The 17,904-nt window shown below is 47.7% G+C and overlaps 1 long non-coding RNA gene and 1 pseudogene across 1 annotated transcript; one reads left to right on the forward strand and one right to left on the reverse strand.

The window, feature by feature from the left end:
- Nucleotides 1–710: 710 nt before the first annotated feature.
- LOC144123002 (uncharacterized) lies at nt 711–17,622 on the reverse strand. The gene is made up of 3 exons (XR_013312969.1): nt 17,516–17,622; nt 16,166–16,252; nt 711–937 (listed from the first exon to the last, which is right to left on the reverse strand). It is a non-coding gene; the product is annotated as an uncharacterized LOC144123002 (long non-coding RNA).
- Nucleotides 3,957–6,613, forward strand: LOC144126345 (cuticle protein 10.9 pseudogene; annotated as a pseudogene).
- Nucleotides 17,623–17,904: the final 282 nt, after the last annotated feature.

Raw genomic sequence — 17,904 nt, forward strand, 5'->3', positions numbered from 1 at the left:
TGGGTGTTCCTGAGCGAGATGTTTGCAGTAAAGGTCATTACGCTGCAACAGCCTCGTCACGGCACCGGTACCGACGTTTGCGTCCGTGACAAAATCGCGTTAAGGAGAGAAAGAGAGACAGCAGCTCGCTTCCTCCTTCATAGGGTCAGCTGGCATGTATAAAGGCTGGACGCTGGATGGTCGGCACTGCATCTGCCGCAGCCCCTCGAGTTATGCCTCTCGTGGATATGATATCTAAGGCAAGAATTCAATTGGACAGTCCTACGCTGGCCCCGAACGCCATCGATTAATATTGTTGCTATATAAAAATCAAGTTAACTTCGATGTTTGCTAATAAAGCTGCTATAAACTAAGTTAAGTCTAATTATAAATGCGTTGGAACACAAAAAAAATTCCTGGAGCGGCATTTGGGCACAATAGTTTTTATTTGAGAGAAGCTAGCACAAGCATCGCTAGATATGTCGTCTTTTAAAAGTATCGGTAGCCCTTTCAATTCTGCTTTGTCAAAGCAATTGTATAATGATAGACAACTTTAATAATAACAAAATGAACTTCGTTCCCCGACACATTCCATCATTACTTTGCAAGGCATTGCATGAGGAGGCAGAGTTTCAGCATTTGTGCGCTCAAATAAATACTTGTTATCGCCACAGCGATTCCGTGCTACGATATCCTAGCCAAAAAAGCTCCCACCACGCAACTGGCAGGGTAGTACTTTATTCAGTGCGAAGGCGGGGCTACTGATCTTAGCTTGTTGCTCCAGTTTGTTCACTGTAATGATTTCAATGTCGCTGTTCCTCGATCAGGGTGCCTTCCTCTCCCTGGTCGCCTTTGTGAGTGCGGGCAATGTGTTCGGCGGCGGCGGCGGCCACCATGGGTTCGGGAGCCCCATCTTTGCGGCGGCGGCTACTCCTGGGTTCTCCGTTGCTGGTGCCTCCTACGTAAGTACATCCTAATCAAGAAACTGCAACTAGAGTTAACCCCGGCCTTCTCGCCCTTAATGATGCCGTGGAATTTTTCTTCACTTTTATAGCAGACCAGTGAAGGACAACAAAAATATCTGAGTGCAGGTGGAGCATTCGATAACATAATTAAAAAATTCAACATTCAGTTGTAGCTTTCTGCAATATGACCAGAGTGCCCGCCATTGCGCCTTTACGGAATGAAGCTTGTGAACTGGAAGTAGGCAAAAGGAAATATCAAGGACCTGCAGTCGTGTTGAGAAGCAGATGTTGTGTCCACCATGGTCTAAGTGCTAACGACCCGGGCACATATGTATCCGCAAATATTATGCTGGAACACAAAATACACATGCTTTTACACAGGCACTTTCCGTGATGCGAACCTTCAAGAATCAAAACAGCGTTCATAAAGGCGCCGTTTTGTATTGCAATGCAATGCAATGACACTGCCTACATTTCAAACCATAACTAAATTGCAGCACCACCAGAGGCAGACCCCTCTTCAGCTAATGAAGAGAGCGCGGTAAAAGTGTTCCTCCTCGTCTTGTCGTCTACGTGTAGTCTGCTAGCGGCGTGCGTAGATGCCGTTAGAAAGGAGTGCAAATCAATGCAGTCTACATTCCATAAGCATAAGCACAATTACGTACCCTAAACGTAAGCATTATGATGGGCGTTTTGCTATATGTCCCATTCGCACTTTAAGTTCAGCGTATGCAACCGCAGATGCAAGCTGAGCCTAGTGCAGCCATTTGGTTGTCAAAACAAACGTTTTTGTGAACAAAACCACGCTTCTATTTAGGACTACAACCGGCAGGATCAGCGTCCTAAATAAAAAAAGTAAAACGAATTTATCGGTCAGTCTTTTTTTTATAGGCCAGGGGAGATTAAACCAAAGCTCGGTACCCAATTCCTGTCCAGGGAACGTACTGAAAAAAGGCAGTAACAACGTCGAATTCAGTCCGAGGCGAGGGCTCTTGCTTCGGAGTGCGCCGCTGTTTTGGAAACGATGTTTTATACGACGCAGAAGTCGCGTACACTAAACACGGGACATAGCGTATGTAACGAGAGCATGCGTTAAGGCTCGATATAGAATAGCGTTTGGCGCATGCGCACTTTAAGGAACGTCATTCCATATACTCGAATGCTTACTTTATACTGACACTAAAATCCGTATAGTCCAAATTTTGATTGTGCACTCATCGCGGCTTTGGGGTTGCTGAGAAGAACTACTGGGATGTAGTATATTAAGTACTCGCACATATCGATTTTCATGTATTCAGAAGAAATTATGTGATCGAAGGCTGGCTATCTCTATACAGTACAGAAAATTTTGGTTTCTCGCTATGCCGACAGTGGAGATTAGTAAATATATTACAAACGCTAGACGTTTTTTCTGCAAGGGAAAACTAAGACCGTAAAGGGACTATATCTGCGGGTCCACCTCCGTGCGACAATTTCGCAAATGTCTTGGACGAGGACGCTTCAGCCATTGAGGGGAGGTACACTTCTGTGTATCTCCTCGGCTATGCCTCGATGGGAGCGTTTGTTAGGGCAGTAGCAAAAACCTCACGATATAAGCTAGAGACTAAACCTCTCATTATTATGGTGCGTGTTGAGTCCCAGGGTAGTAAGAACGTGAGGTCCTAGTATACTGCACCCCACTCTATAATATCAAGAGCTTTATAACGGTGCCTATGCTTTTTTGTAATAGCGATTACGGTGAGTTGATGGCAAAAAAAAATTAAGAGTCTTGGATCGCCTGAGTCCGATGTGCAAACCGGAAAAGAAATGAGTACATTCACGCCTGCTGCAATAACTTCTGACCGAAACATGTCCCCTTGTTTATTGTGGGCATCTACGCAATCCTTCTGAGCAAGAATTTTAAAATTCAAGATGCACATATATGAGGAGTGCAGAGAAAAAACAACTTCAGATTATAGGAAGCGAAGACGTAGGTACGCTTGTCATTTCACTGGCGGAAAGATGTGATCAACAACGAAAATTAGGAAGTTTTCGTACACATTGCTACTGAATATTGTAGCTCCCCTTTTTCTCATTGCTTACCTGTACCGCCTCGTAAGGGATTGCAGGAAAACTGGGTTATTACGGACATGGCAAATTTAATAAAAATGCGAACAACACTGTTTGAAACGATGTATAAGGTGCCAGATGGCAAAATGTCCTCGTCTGGCACAGTTCTAAGAATAAATAATAGAGAGAAACCCCACCTCCATATACTTGGTTTTCATGCTATAAACTGCGGGAAGGCAGAATGTCATAAGACCAGCCACATCGCAGTTAATCCTTTATCTCTTGAACATTTCATTCTGTAGACAGAGGTGCTAATGTGACTAAAGTTTTCATTTTTATCAGGTAGGAGATGGAGTAGGAGAAAAGGCGGGGGGGGGGGGGGGGTTAACCGTTAGATGAAACCAGTTTGCTACGCTGCACTGAGAGAAATGAATGGGAGATATAAAGGTGAGGGAGAAAATGGAGTGATAATAAAAAGCAGAAGGAGAAATGGCTTCGGAAAAGTCACATCCTGTCGTGCAGGGCCGACCATCTTAAAAACCTCAAGAGTGCCTGGCCGGCCCTCACTGCCGATGATCGCTGCGGCCACTGTCCAAGAATCTAGAACTCCGTTAGCGGGCGTGAATGGGTTTGTTCCAGCACACGGCGTAGAGAATGTCTTTCATAATTGTAAGCTGGGAATACACAAAAATATGAGATATGGTCTCATCGCGGCCACAGATGTCACATGCAGGCTTATCATACCTGCCGATCACAGTATAGTAACGGCTTGTGAATGCGACACCAAGCCACAGGCGACACAGCAAAGTTGCCTCATATCGTGGTACGCCGGATGGATGTAGTAGAGTGAGGTCAGGGTTCTGGGATAATAGACGCGGGTTCGAAAACTGTCCGGAACATCACAAGGCAAGCGTGATCTCCCGCTACAGTGTTCGAAGCCTACATGCTGCGTTGGCTCTCGCAATGGGGATCGACATTAACGCCCTCGTGGTGAGCAGTTCGCGCGGCATCGTCCGCGCGGTTGTTGACAATATTGATTGGTAAAATATTGTGCCCTTCATTGATGGCGGTGTAGTGCAGCTCTCGAATTTCCGCGAGAAGTTGTCACCATGACCAACCATGACGAAGAGCAGATTATAAGGCTTAGAGGGCTGCATTTTAATCATTGAAAAGAGACCATTGCTGGGGTGTCCCTTGATTGATATTGTCACGAGGTGGTGACGGGAACTCCGCCGGGGTCACGTAGCACCGACTGGGGTCCGGTCTTGAGGAAGGCACAGAGCAGCTCGTAAGAGGATACTTTAATAGGCTGGCTTACGCCCACTAAGAACAGCTCTGAAACCTCAGCGGCGGCGATAGCAGCCAACGTGCTCGGCGGTCGTCGACTAACAGAATGCCCGCCGCTCTTAGCCGTGCTCGATTTTAAAGGCGGCAAGGAGAGTTCCAGAACATAGTAGGCACACCTGCGCGAGGCTAGGAAAAATCGAGATAACTCTGGTCGCGTCTCGCGTCCCAGAAAATTGATAATGCGGCGTGCCTGCCGCGATAAGAAGATCCCCCAGGCGAAGCAGCGCCGGGGGGTGACTGAGCCAAAAGTTCGCCCCGCGAGCGAGAGCAGCAGGTTCCAGACAAAAAGCAAGCTTCGCGGCAATATGCTCAATGGCGACACAAATAGCGCTAGGTTCTGTACCAGTCCATGAAGTGTGGTGTGGTGTTTTTATTTTCTTCGCTATGGTCTTTACGGGCATGACCACGTAGCCCGAGGAACTGGAGGGGCTCCATACTTCAAACAACGTGAAAGGCGCTACAAAAGAAGCAGACAGCCATTCGCGCTGTTTTAAGTATGATCCTTAATCAGCAACCCAGCTCGCCACACTTGTGGAAGAGGTCACTAAGCCATCGGTATATACGTGCAGGCGGTGTCCGTGCTTCTCATGCTAATATCCAAGAGTGGTCTGCTTTACTGCTTTTGGCGATGTATCCGTATTCTTTTAGATTACTGGTATGGAAAGAAGCACACGAGATTGGTGTAGACTCCGTAATAAAGAGGACGGTCTAGAGGCTGGTGTAAATTGGGACAGTAAAAAGTCGCGATGTGTTTCAATAATTTTCGCAAAGGATGTACGCAGCTGGTTAGCAGGAAGACTGGCAAGATGGTGAGAAGGAATTCGAGAGAGTTGACCAATATGCGCTCTCAAGGCGTCCATTGCTAAATAGGTAGTCACTAGGTTCTCCTGGGCTCTAAGTACTTTTGCGGCTGTAGAGGGGCATTTTGGCAGTTCAAAGCACATCCGGAGAGTTTGAGCTTTAACGCCTTGTAGGCACTGTTTATTCGCTATCCTCAAGTTTCTAAGTAAAGGGAAACCGTACCGAAGGAATCCAATCAATAATGCGGCGATACAGCTGGAGCATGGACTGCCCTGATGATCCTTACGACTACCCTCCGAGAAAGAAGAGAACGCGAAAATTGATGTCAGTCGCCTTTTGATGTACGAAACATCTGGGCTTCATGTTGGATAACAATGGATGATTACTGCAAGGAAGCGATCGGTTCTTTCTTAGGGTATTGTTGAGCCATCTATATATGGGAGCATTGAGCATAAGAATGCTTGCCGCCTTTTGAAGCCTTGCTCGAACTGGCTGTCGCATAACTCCTGATGTCCAAATACAAATATCGTCTGCTTAGACTGAGAGTTGTGCCGACTGTGGTAGTACGTCGATAAGGACGACAACCGCAAGATAAAAAAACTTTGGGCTAAGTACTCCACACTGAGTGATCGCAAGCGAATAAAAATGTGGTTGTTGGTCCGTCTTCCATCTGCATAATCAATGATCTCTTGAATAAGTAACTGCGAATCCAGCAGAACATGCGACCATCAAGTTCTGCAGATTCCAGAGTGTCCAAAAAGCTTGATGAGGGAAGTTGTGGTATGCCCCTTTAACATCAAGAGACAACGCCGCGGCTATTTTCATCGGGTAACGTACCTACATACCCTTGCACCCAAAGGAACTATTTACTGATCTCCTACGGAGCCAGAGCCTAATGGAAGTGCGTGGGCAACAATGTCTTCCAGTCATTGACCTTCGGGCTTCTTTGATGGCCAAGCAAGGGCACAAAGGGGCACTGAGACTTCGCAACCCATTGAATTTTCTTTAATGAGCTGTTATCGTCGTGCTCCGATTTTTGGTTTTAAGAATTTGCTCTTTTCACTACTGCAGCCTCCCCAGCCGTACAGCTTTGGCTACGACAACACAGACGAGTTCGGGACGCGGCTTTTACACAAGGAGCAGGGAGACGCCAGCAACGCTAAGACCGGCTCGTACGGCTATCGGGACGCCAACGGACTGTTCCGCACAGTAAGCTACGTGGCCGACGCCGGTGGCTTCCGTGCCACGGTAGACACCAACGAGCCCGGTACCGCCCCTGGCGCCAGCGCCGACGCGGTGTTCAACGCCAATCCTGTACCGGCTCCTGCCGGAGCCCAGGGTGCGGGCAGATATGCAAGCGGCCGTTACGCGGGGGCCGGATCCTGGGCCTCCGCGTCTGGTGCCGCTGCAGGCGGTCCCTGGGCAGGATAGTCAAACTACTTATGCGCGACGAACATAACGACTGGCGTTGCATCCTCTAGTCCGTGCTGTATGTAGGTACTGCGGAAGAAATGTCCTACTTATTGATAATAAAACATTTTCCTTCGGAATAGCATTTGCTAGCGCTTTCTAAGCCTATTGATAGGATGCAGCTGTTCTTACTGAGAGATGTCGTTGAACTGAATAGCGGTGCTGCCCTGTTAGAAATTTGAAAATTATTCAAAGACATTGTAATCTGTATTACTGACATAAAAGGAACCATTTTGTCGACAATGTAAAAAAACTGAACGCAATATCAATGCAAGACGGCAAAGTTACCAACTCCCAGGGTCAGCTTTCTTCCATTATTTGTCTATTTCAAAGCATTGGAAACAGGATTGAGGGTGTGGAAATTTGTAGCAGAAGTTATGGCTTGAGCGTTCAGGGTCTAAGAGAAAAACAGGAGACTAGAGAAGCAGCGTAACGCAGCAATAAAAAATATGCCATATAAGAAGTTTTTTGCCTAAACCATGTTGCGCTATACCTGGTTTTGACCTTTGTGAGATGGACCACCAGGGGGCCTGCGAGTGCGAACGCGCTTCGCTACGGCTCTATACAAACACGGCAATTTCGTCCCAATTTCGACCCGCGCATTGCCCATCTCTAAACTGCACCGTTCGTAAAGGTGAGCGCTACTATCTGTTCAAATTTGGTGGCCGTCGTCCCCCCTAATAGGGCCCACGGGCCGAAAACCGCCCTTTCCTGATCAGCTGCCGCACTAGGCCTCGCGCCAACATTCGCTAAGCCTAAGCTGTTTCTACGTCCCTTACATCGACAGTATGGAAGTCCAAGTGATCGGAGAGACCATCAACCCAAAGGACTATGATCCCAGCTTACCAGCCTGTCAGAAAGGAGCGCCGAAAATCCAGGACAAGGCGAACGCCACCACCGGCTAGCGACGTGCAGATTCCGTACTTCAAGCGTCCCAGCTACGCGCGACGCGTCTCGCGGCGCAAAGGTCACAACGCCAGCCGCTGTTGCGAGAGGATGCCTACAAGAGAGTGTTTCCTTCAAACGGAGGACTTACCTTAAACGCCCTTCAACCGCGCCAGCTTCGCCTGGCCCTGATAACCGCAGCCAAGGACCTCCAAGCCCCAAACGCCACCAACTTTCGTATCCACCCTCTAAACAATACCAGCACGATGAGTACCCTGCATCACGCCAACGCTCTACGCCTGGTCGCAATCAAACAAATCTCCATTCGACCCCAAGCCTAGGCCGTCACAGCCAACATCGCCCCCCCCCCTTATGGTGCAGTAAGAGGAGTAATCAATAACACCTACTGAGAAGAAACCTCAGCACAGATTCTGGAGGACCTCATCACGGGCAACCCTAGTGTCCCCATCATTGATGCACGCCGCTTGCAACAGACCCGTTCGACCCTTATAACCTTCCGGGGGGTCCGGTGCCCCGAACCATCTCCTACGGAGGCCGACTCCACAGCTGCACTTTATATAGAGGACACCTGTATGCTTGCACTAACTGTAGAAAACCAGGGCATCGTCCGGATGTGTGTACCCTTCAGCGTACACACAACTGTTCAAGATGCGCTATCCCGCACCCCAGAGGGTACACCCCTACATGCACCCCAGCCTGCATACTATGTGCCGGCGCCCACACGACGGGTACTAGCAGTTGCAAAGTGAGGGGACGCCGCTCACCGCCCGCTTCACCGCAACAGCACATCTTCTGCACACCGGAGCGAGACGCGGACCGCGGCAGCGTCCGTCGGTCCAGCAAGTCTCACTCAACGTCTCGTCCCTGTCAGGACCAGCAGTATCGACAACTTTCCTGGGCAGACAGAGTAGCAGGCAACAGAATCAACTCTACCATCAAGCCCTCAACCCCCCCCCCTTCCCACACAGGTGGACCCCCACGACCGGGAGCTCCAAGCCCTGCGAGAGGAGGTGAGTCATCTTACCTCTCTCATCAAGACCACCGCCTCCACCCCTCTACCGCTTCCGCCAATCGTCCCTCCCAGTCAACCCGCTCCGCTACCTCAAACACCCACTGAAAACATGAAACAATCCGACTCCCAAACTCCCACCTCACCCCACGTAAGAAACACGCACAACAGAGCACGCACCCGTCACCCAGACCGACCTTCCATCCCTAAAGGCCCGCATGGACGCTAAACTCGCTGAAAGTGACGCGCGTCTAGAGGCAAAATTCAATCACCCCATCGACCACCTGTCCCAACGCTTCAAGCAACAAACTGAGGCGGCGTTTACGCTCATGGTGCACACCCATGAGATAAGCCTTGCACGGTACGACACCCGCCTCCAAACAATAGAGCACTCCCTTCCCTCACTGCACCTCCCTAATCCCCCCATCAATTCCGCCCACCTACCCCAAATAACTCGATAACATCGATACAGTCAGCATACTGACAGGGGCCACCACACCACCACAGGACGAGGACGGCGACTCTGGTCCTTGGTACAAGAGCTCCGCCTCAAAATACATAACTTTAACACCCCCACGAGAATTGGCAACAGTGTCAGGGCGGACACCAGCCCAGACTTGACACTGAGCCGCAACTTTGCGGATGTTACGTGGAACACAACAAGTCACACATTAGGGAGCGATCATTACATCCTCTCCGTTACTGTACCGTACAAACAAAAACGACCCTTCACCTAACACAGAAACTCACCAACTGAGATGCGGTAGGCGCCGCACGGGTGGCCCTTCCTGACGCTCCCATTACAGACATCGACCAGTGGGTGGCATCACTCATGAACGATGTCTCCGCACACACTCGAGCCCTTGACACAACACCAGATACGCCCACCCTCGACACTCTCCTGGCCTACCAATGGGAGGCCCACCATAGCATCCTAGAGCGCTGGAAACAGCAAAAATTTAATCCAACCCTTAGAAAGTGGCCAGCCGCACTGCAAACACAAATTACTGAGCACTCTGCGGAGCTCTTCCGATCCAACTGGGGACAGATTGGCGAGGGTATCGCTGGCAATATGTCCTCCAAACGCAGCTGGCAACTCCTTGATCACTTAACTCACCCCAGGCAATCGAAAACATCCACACAACACCACGTCACACGCCTTATCCACAAGACCGACCTTTCTCCCGACGCACTCTTCTATATACCTAGAAACACACATACAACTCATGGTACCGCAAACCCCCTGCCCCCTATGCAGGCACCTCTAATGCCAATCTCGACGCGGAGATTACGGAAGCAGAAGTCACAGCGGCCCCCCTGACTCCGCTCTAACTCCACCCCAGGAGTTGACCGTATCTCCAATACCATGCTCCGCAATTTAGACGGCAAAGTTTAGGCGGCCCAACTCACGGGGTACTTCAACACATGCTGGCAGGAGGGCACCCTTCCGCAGTCCTGGCGTTACACCAAAATCTTATTCATACCCAAGCTCCACAAACCCCTTACACCAGCAAAGCTTCGTCCCACTCCTGGTCAAGCTTTTGGAACATGTCGCGCTCGCCCGACTCCCCCAACACATGGCGGAGCAAGACCTCTACCCGCAAAGCACGGTGGGCTTTCGTCCCCACCTGTCGCCACAGGACGCCATGCTCCAGCTCACACAGGATATTTTCGACCCGCTCATACCAGGCCATACAAATATGTCCTCGCCTTGGTTCTCTCCAAGGCCTTTGATCACCTAGACTATCAAGTGGTCATGGCGGCGCTCTCCCCCTTGAACACAGGTGAACGTATGTACACCTATATTCAAGAATTCCTTACTAACCGCACGGCCGAAATTCACTTCGGTCCCCGCTCATCCCACCCATACACCCTTACTGAGGTTGGCACCCCCCCAGGGATCTGTCCTCTGCACTTTTCTCTTCAATGTCCATCTCATCCTTCTTGCCCGCAGAATACGAACCATCTCTCACCTTCGGCATACTCTGTGCTGATGATATCAAGCTATGGACCACCCATGGCAGTGATGGAGACAGAGAATACTTTGGAGTCGGCAGCTACTCTCACCCAAACACAAGCGCAGAGTATCGGACTCTCACGCTCTCCGGAGAAGTCGGAGCTCCTCATACTCCACCCCACAACACGAAACTGCCGCACATACGCAAAAACCGTGACACTGGAAAACTGGTACATCACAGAGCTACACATGCTCCGGACACTGGGCCTCCACATCCAGAACAACGAGAAAAACACTCTCACCATCCACAATCTCAACGAGACAGTGGTGTCGATATCCCACCTAATCCGCCGCATTTCTGGACACCACCGGGTCATGAAGGAGCATGACCTATGTCGTCTCATTCATGCCTTCGTCCTCAGCCACTTTCTCTTCGCGCCCCCCTACCTCCAACTCCAGGGCAGAGAAATCTCCACCCTGGATGCCATGATCCGAACAGCATTTAAGACAGCACTACACCTACAGCTAAATACCTGAACCGAAAATCTTTTCCACTTAGTCCTACACAACACGATAGGTGAGCTTATCGGGGCCCACCGAGAGACACAATACATACGTCTCGCGAGAACCTCCACCGGCAAGACACATCCGATACACCCTCGGTATCGGGATACCAGCCACGGATCTCACACAGCTCCCGGTCCCCCACCACATTCACCGCGATCTACTTATTAAACCTCTACCCAGCCATGCACCCCACCTACCACGAACCCCGCCACAGAGCTCGCGCACGGGCGCTCCACAAACAATACTGCACGGAACCGTATGACACGTGGGTGGATGCCGCATGCACACGAGAGGACGTCGTTGTATCCATCACGAACCCCTCCCTCCAATCGATTGCCTCCCTTCACATATCCCCCACTGCCACTTAAGAAGAGGCTCAAGAGGCCACCATTTCCCTAACCATTATGCGCATGGAGGCCCGGTATATACTGTCAGACTCTAAAACTGCCATACTAAATTTTGCTCCCGGGAGAGTTCACGTCCCTACATTTCGCATACTGAACTCCCTCGCCGCACGCAAGTTCCACCACATGGAGCTCATGTGGGTGCCTGCCCACTCTGGAAATCCCGGAAACGAGGCTGCCAAATCATTGGTTCTCTCAACCAGGCACCGGCGGCCTCCAATCTAGGGTTCTGATGGGAGCGCATGCATCCATTCAGTGAACTGACGCAGGCCTGCAAAGTCGAGCGTCGGCTCTACCCCCAACCCCATCCCTCGCGCCACAGTTATCACCAGGCACTTTGGAGGCGGCTCCAAACGCGCACCCTCCCCTCATATACGCTCGCGCTGTCACCAAGTCCACACAGACCCCTCCTGTACCCTTTGCCACCACTCCAAAGCCATTCCGGATCATATCCTTTTCCTCTGTCCTGCGGATCCTTCCCGCGGGGCCTGGAGCACCTCACCACTTGGGAGGCTTAGGAGACCCTACTGCGCTACGAGGACCCGGCCAAGCAAGCCATCGCCACAGGCTGGGCTGCCAGGGTCATGACCCTCCGGGATATGAGCGTTTGAGTGCAGTGGGGCCGTGTGGGGGCCCAAGGACGTGCGTGTCCTAGACTCCCCTGTGTTCATTAAAGTTTTGACCACCGCCGCCTTTGTGAACTAGTATGGGGCTGATGATGATATTGGCCCCAAAGCTCTCATGGTATCAAGAGCACGCGGCATCTGAAAAGGATTGCGCCGGTGCAGACGCGTGCCGCAGTGTTATTGATAAGGTAGATCGGCAGGCAAAGCATTCTGCACAGTGTTCATAAGGCGGCGGGGCAGGTGCGCGCCAGCCTTTGATGCTTCTCTTGCAACAGCTACAAAAAACGTTCAACACAACCGTCTACAGCGAATTCAGTTTCTGAAGACACGAAATAAGCATTACCATGCCAAATATTTTTAAACCTTTGATTTACGGCGGACGAACGTGGTACTAAAGATATTCGAAATGCAATGCAGCACACCTGTTATCCAAGATGTTACCATGAAACGTCCCCAAGTTAAAAGAACGCGAAAAACGCGGACACAGAGAGGAATACATGTTTTATGCAAACCGCACCGGTATTCAAATGGTGCGGGGTCCGATCCCCACTGCCGCCAGGTACGGTACTCACTGGTGATAAAATGGGTACAAGTTTCCCCTGACCTGATGCTTGGCTTGTCTGGTGTGAAATGCTTGGAAAATGGTCTTTGACCCCACCTTGAGTAGTCGAAAATACCTTGTGCCATGACGCACTTTGGCCATACATGCCCTTGCGCCATAAAAATTTATAATCATCATGTTTTACGCGGTGGTTTCAGTTTCAAATAAATCCTTGCCAACTAACCCAGTTCACTGTCCTAACTGGATTCCCAGAAAGGCGGACATTTGAGAAGAGCTTGTGAATAGTGCTATACCAAATTATAAAAAGGGTGATAATTTGTCTGTGCCTTTTATCTGATCTAAGTGAGTACATAAGTATAGATTGAGATGCGGGCGGGAATAATGGATGCCCCTGGCAAAAAAACGAAGCGAAACTGCGGCATCAACCCTAGACGCGTAAACAGTAGCAGTCGAGCTCAGAGCAGCATTAGTCTGAAATTACCTCCTGACCTTATCTTCCAGGCATTCACTTGGACGATTTAATCGTACTCGACGCAGTGGAACAAGTCTAAGTCAGGAAAAGCATCAGAGATTATCAACGGTGATGCTCGACGCATTATAAACAAAACATAAAAACCTTAAATCTTATTGATTGAGTGCAGTCTTCACATTCTCCTGATAACTGAAGTATATTTACATAAGCAGATTGCAAGCACTGTACGACCTTCGTCTTCATCTGCAAATATGCAACATCATCACTCATATTGGTCTTCTGAGAAGTGGCTTCCATATATGCGAGTGGCAATAAAGGTCGCTCCATCTTTACTTTCACCATTGCTATCAGCAGCGGTACCGTCATTTATTAGTAATTCATAGAGGAGACTACGTCAGTTTTCCACTATCCTACAAACTCTTCATGAAGGAGAGGCCATCATGAGGCGTCGGGGCTGATGTTATTGTGGAAGGCGTTTCCAATTTTCAATGCTTCTTTTTCGAACTTAGAAAAGGTTGGTTGAAAGTTTTAATGCCTGAAAGGCATTACAATAAATATAAAAATCAATTATGTGCCACAGTCAAAGATTACATGAGATACTTATTGGTAGTGCTGACAGAAATATGCAAGTAAAATACAGCAGCCGCAGTATAGAGAATTGAAAAATAAAAAAAAAATGACCCACTTTTTCTTGTAAACTGAGACGCAGGAATCCACAACAGAATATGTAGAATTTATACCAGAGGCATAAACAAGAATGAATAATATGTTTGAACGTAATTCGGGAAGATATTTCACAGTCATGTAGCACAAGAATCGATGGTATGTTTGTCGTATTTAGCCTTTGAATGTGATAATAAGCGATAGTTCTGAAATACACACGGCTGGTGTTTGAGATGATGAAGCTTGTTGTTTAATAAGGAGAGCGACCACTTCTTCAGGTTTTTATTTTTTTCTATATAGATGCGGCGATGTTGGCATACTTAGCACTTGGGTAAACAGTGTTGCCAAAAACACAAATACAAAGGCAAGCACAAGGAAAAATTAAAATGTAAATGCTCGGCAGATTCAATTTTACCGCTAGATTGTAAACATAAATACTTTAATTGCTAATCAAAAAAATTAATCAGCCAATTTCTTCATTCGAACATCATTACTGATTGCTTATGTGTGTTTAACGTCCCAAAGCGACTCAGGCTGTAGTGAAGGGCTGTGGAAATTTCGACGAACTGAGGTTATTTAAAGCGCACTGACATTGCACGGTACACGGGGCTTTAGAATTTCGCATCCATCGAAATTTGAATGCCGCGGCCGGGATCGAACCCACGTCTTTCAGGCCAGCAGCCGAACGCTATAACCACGAAGCCACCACGGCGGATATCATTACTGATATTTCGCCAATTAATTATGGTCCTTGGAAAGACAAAGTATTTAAAACAATCACTCCGAGGGTTTCACGGTGTTATTGCAATGCAAAGGCTGCTTTTTTATGTCGCCCAGAGTAATAAGAAAGAATATTAGAAGCATTCAGGATATATTAGCTATTATTTAGGTGACAAAAATTGCCAACTGACAAGTGTCTTCTGTTAGGAACAGGAAGTAAAAGCCACTTATGGTGACGTAGGAACTGAGAGATGTGATTATTATGAGTTGTTTATAAACATTAGTGACTTTTTTGCTTCTTTCTTATTTACCACTGCTAATACTAGCAAAAAGATCCCGGGCGATAACAATGTGTTGTAAGACAGGTCGAATAATACTTTTATAGACAAGAGGTTTCTTTTATGAGTTGCTAACCTCAGCAAGCGTAAGAAAAAAAAACCGTTCGAAGAGCATAAGCAGAAACACTTGCTGCGCTTGGGTGGATGTCGTTGAGTGATTACTCCCTTATTAAAAATCTACTCCACCTTGGGGGTTTTCTCTGAACATTTGACCAACACTGTTCCCACTTCGAGTCATTGATCAATTCGGTCTCGCCCTACCATGAGGTTGCCGTCCCGGTTAGCTCAGTTGGTAGAGCGACTGCTCCGGTGAAGCGGTGGTCACGGGTTCGAACCCCCCACCCGGACGAATTTTTCTTTAACTTAGAAGTTTCCGAAAAAGCTGTTTGGCTTTCCTTTGCAGCCGTTTGGTTTCGCTTGGGTGGATGTCATTGAGTAATTACTCCCTTATTACAATTCCCATGGTTGGCTCAAGAGGGGTTATTACATATAAATATAATGAGGCACTTATAATCTTTTTCTTAACAAAAATATGCATGATTAGCCGCTTAGGGATAGAAATGTTCTTTTTAACGTACTTCACAAGCAAGCTTTTTTTTTGCAAAGTTAATTTTAATGGCCACCTGTCCCAGCGATAAATGATTTTTCTAAAATTATTGATCAGCCTGATTTTTTCCTTAGTTGAGCGAACTTCTTTGTAGAGGACACAGCAGCATATAGCTTAATAAGCATAGAGAGGTAGGTCTTCAATAAAATCGGTAATAAATGTGAAAACCGTAGAAAACCAAGAACGCATTCCTGAAGAACGCCATATAGAAAGGAAGGTAACCTGAGCACATTTGATTTAGTGACAATAACGCCGATTTAACCAGTACTCCCGTATCCATGCTAAAAATTTTCATATCTTTATAACATTTATTAGTTTATATGAGGTAAGTTACTGTTTGAAACATTATCGTAGGCTGTTCAGATTTCCATGAGTAGAGCATCTGCTGGTTCTTCTTTAGTGGTTGTGGTAGCAAAATAATGATTCGAATCTACAAGCTGCTTGGCTTTCGGTATACCCGCCTGAGCATCTATTGAGCATCCTTTAGTACATTGTGCTTGTGAATAAAATTAGTTACGTGTTTAATACTGTTATTAATATTCTTTATTCGAACGATACATAGTACCGCCAGTAGGCCGGAGCAAAGCTAGGTCATTAGCTGAACGGGCCCGTTTACCCTCTAGAATATCCCTCGTTACCATCACACGAGCAGCCAACAAAAAAAAAAAACGCACACGCAGCACCTTCAGAAGCAGAAGCAAAAAGACAAGCAGCCTAACGTACCATTGTCACAGCCATCAACATCGAGAAATGCTGTTGACAGCCTGCAACGATCGGCCTCGAGCAAAAGCCCTGTGCACCGCCCAGAATCTGAAAAAAGCATCACAGCCAAGGCACTGGTAAGCCAAGCACTCAAACATCTCAATACCTTCATCCTTCAAAACCCTGGAATCACGAAGCACATTCTACTACTCCCATTTACGCAGCACCACAATATCAACAGAATACTTTTCACGCCACTCCAGTCATGGCACCATGACTACTAGAATCTCGTACAAATAAAACAGAAATCCTGTTAGCACGCGTCGAAAGCACTGATCAGAAACTAGGCCGCTTTATTCACGTTGCCGCAAAACTTCCCTCAGCCTACGAATGCCTCGAAACAGGCCTGACCCTGCTAGAACAACGCGTAGACCGCAAGCTTAATCCCCTTCTCCTGATGAAGATTTTAGCAGTGAAGACATGGAGCACATTTCTAAGTCGCAAAAGGGCAACTTCCTTGTTATCAAAATGACAACTCCAGCACCCACTTTAAGACATAAGAGGTAGCTAACCAAATGACACAAGTAAGTGTCGGTAGATTTTGCGTTTGGTAGTGGCACTGTCGTGCTCAGCAAAAAAAGAAATAATGACTCAATACTACATAACATGGAAAAATCGCACACATGTACTACTTCACAAACGGATATGCAAAGAACAGTACATACCAGAATATAAATCTGCACATTCAGTGCACACGAACAGCAACAACCAATAATCTTAATGTACGTAAAACTCAACACAAAGCACTGCACCGAAACAGTACCAGACAATTTAGCAAAGTAAATCTTTTTATCTACATTATACACTTAGGATTGTAAGCAACCTGTCAAGCTACAAAATTCGTATACAATCCACAATAATCTGCTCACAACCCCAGCCATATCTTCCAGCACGCTAAAACAATGAGAATGCACATGACAGTTTTATTATAGGAGACTTTAAAGTACTCACCAGTTCATGTTGACACAGGGCATTAATAAATTTCAATGCACAATTCTCAGCACTCCGGACGTATCAGCTCGGACATGGACTGGCAGACAAGCTCCTACCAGTCTGGACCTCGCATTGCACAAAGGACAATACGTTACGATTTTGGGGAATAGCTACGAAAACTTTACTAGCGATTACAACATAATGCACATCACTAGGCACATGACGCCGCAAAAGCGCCGATCTACGGTCAGGTTCACAGGCTGGGGTGAATTTCGAAAACTGAGACTTAATACCACACACGCTGGGTCGGATCTAGGAACATGAACTAGAGGCCCCATAAATTTAAAGAGAACTTAAAGAGAAGCCACAGATACATACAAAACTTCAGCGCCAGCAGACAGGCCCAACCCGCGCCTCACACGGGTCTGCAAAAAATGCAAAAAAGCTTCTGAGAACCTTAGACCAGCAGCCGTATAACAAACAGCTTTGTAAAAGGATAGATAATATAACAACGCAGGTGACCAAGCATGGACGGATGCTCGAAAAGACCGAATGGAATCACATTTGCGACAGAATCCAGGGCAGGTTACAAAAGAACAAACGTGACATCTTTTGTGCGCCCTGCTCGGCACGAGGAACGAAGATCCATAGAGAAACACGCAAGCGCACAAGGTATAAACAAACAACTGAGCAACTTAGGAACCTTTACCTTCCTACGTACTATCAAGCTGTGTACACTGACGACACGGGCCCCACAAACGACAACA

The sequence above is a fragment of the Amblyomma americanum genome, chromosome 3, assembly GCF_052857255.1.
Source record: "Amblyomma americanum isolate KBUSLIRL-KWMA chromosome 3, ASM5285725v1, whole genome shotgun sequence".
Lineage (NCBI taxonomy): Eukaryota > Metazoa > Arthropoda > Arachnida > Ixodida > Ixodidae > Amblyomma > Amblyomma americanum.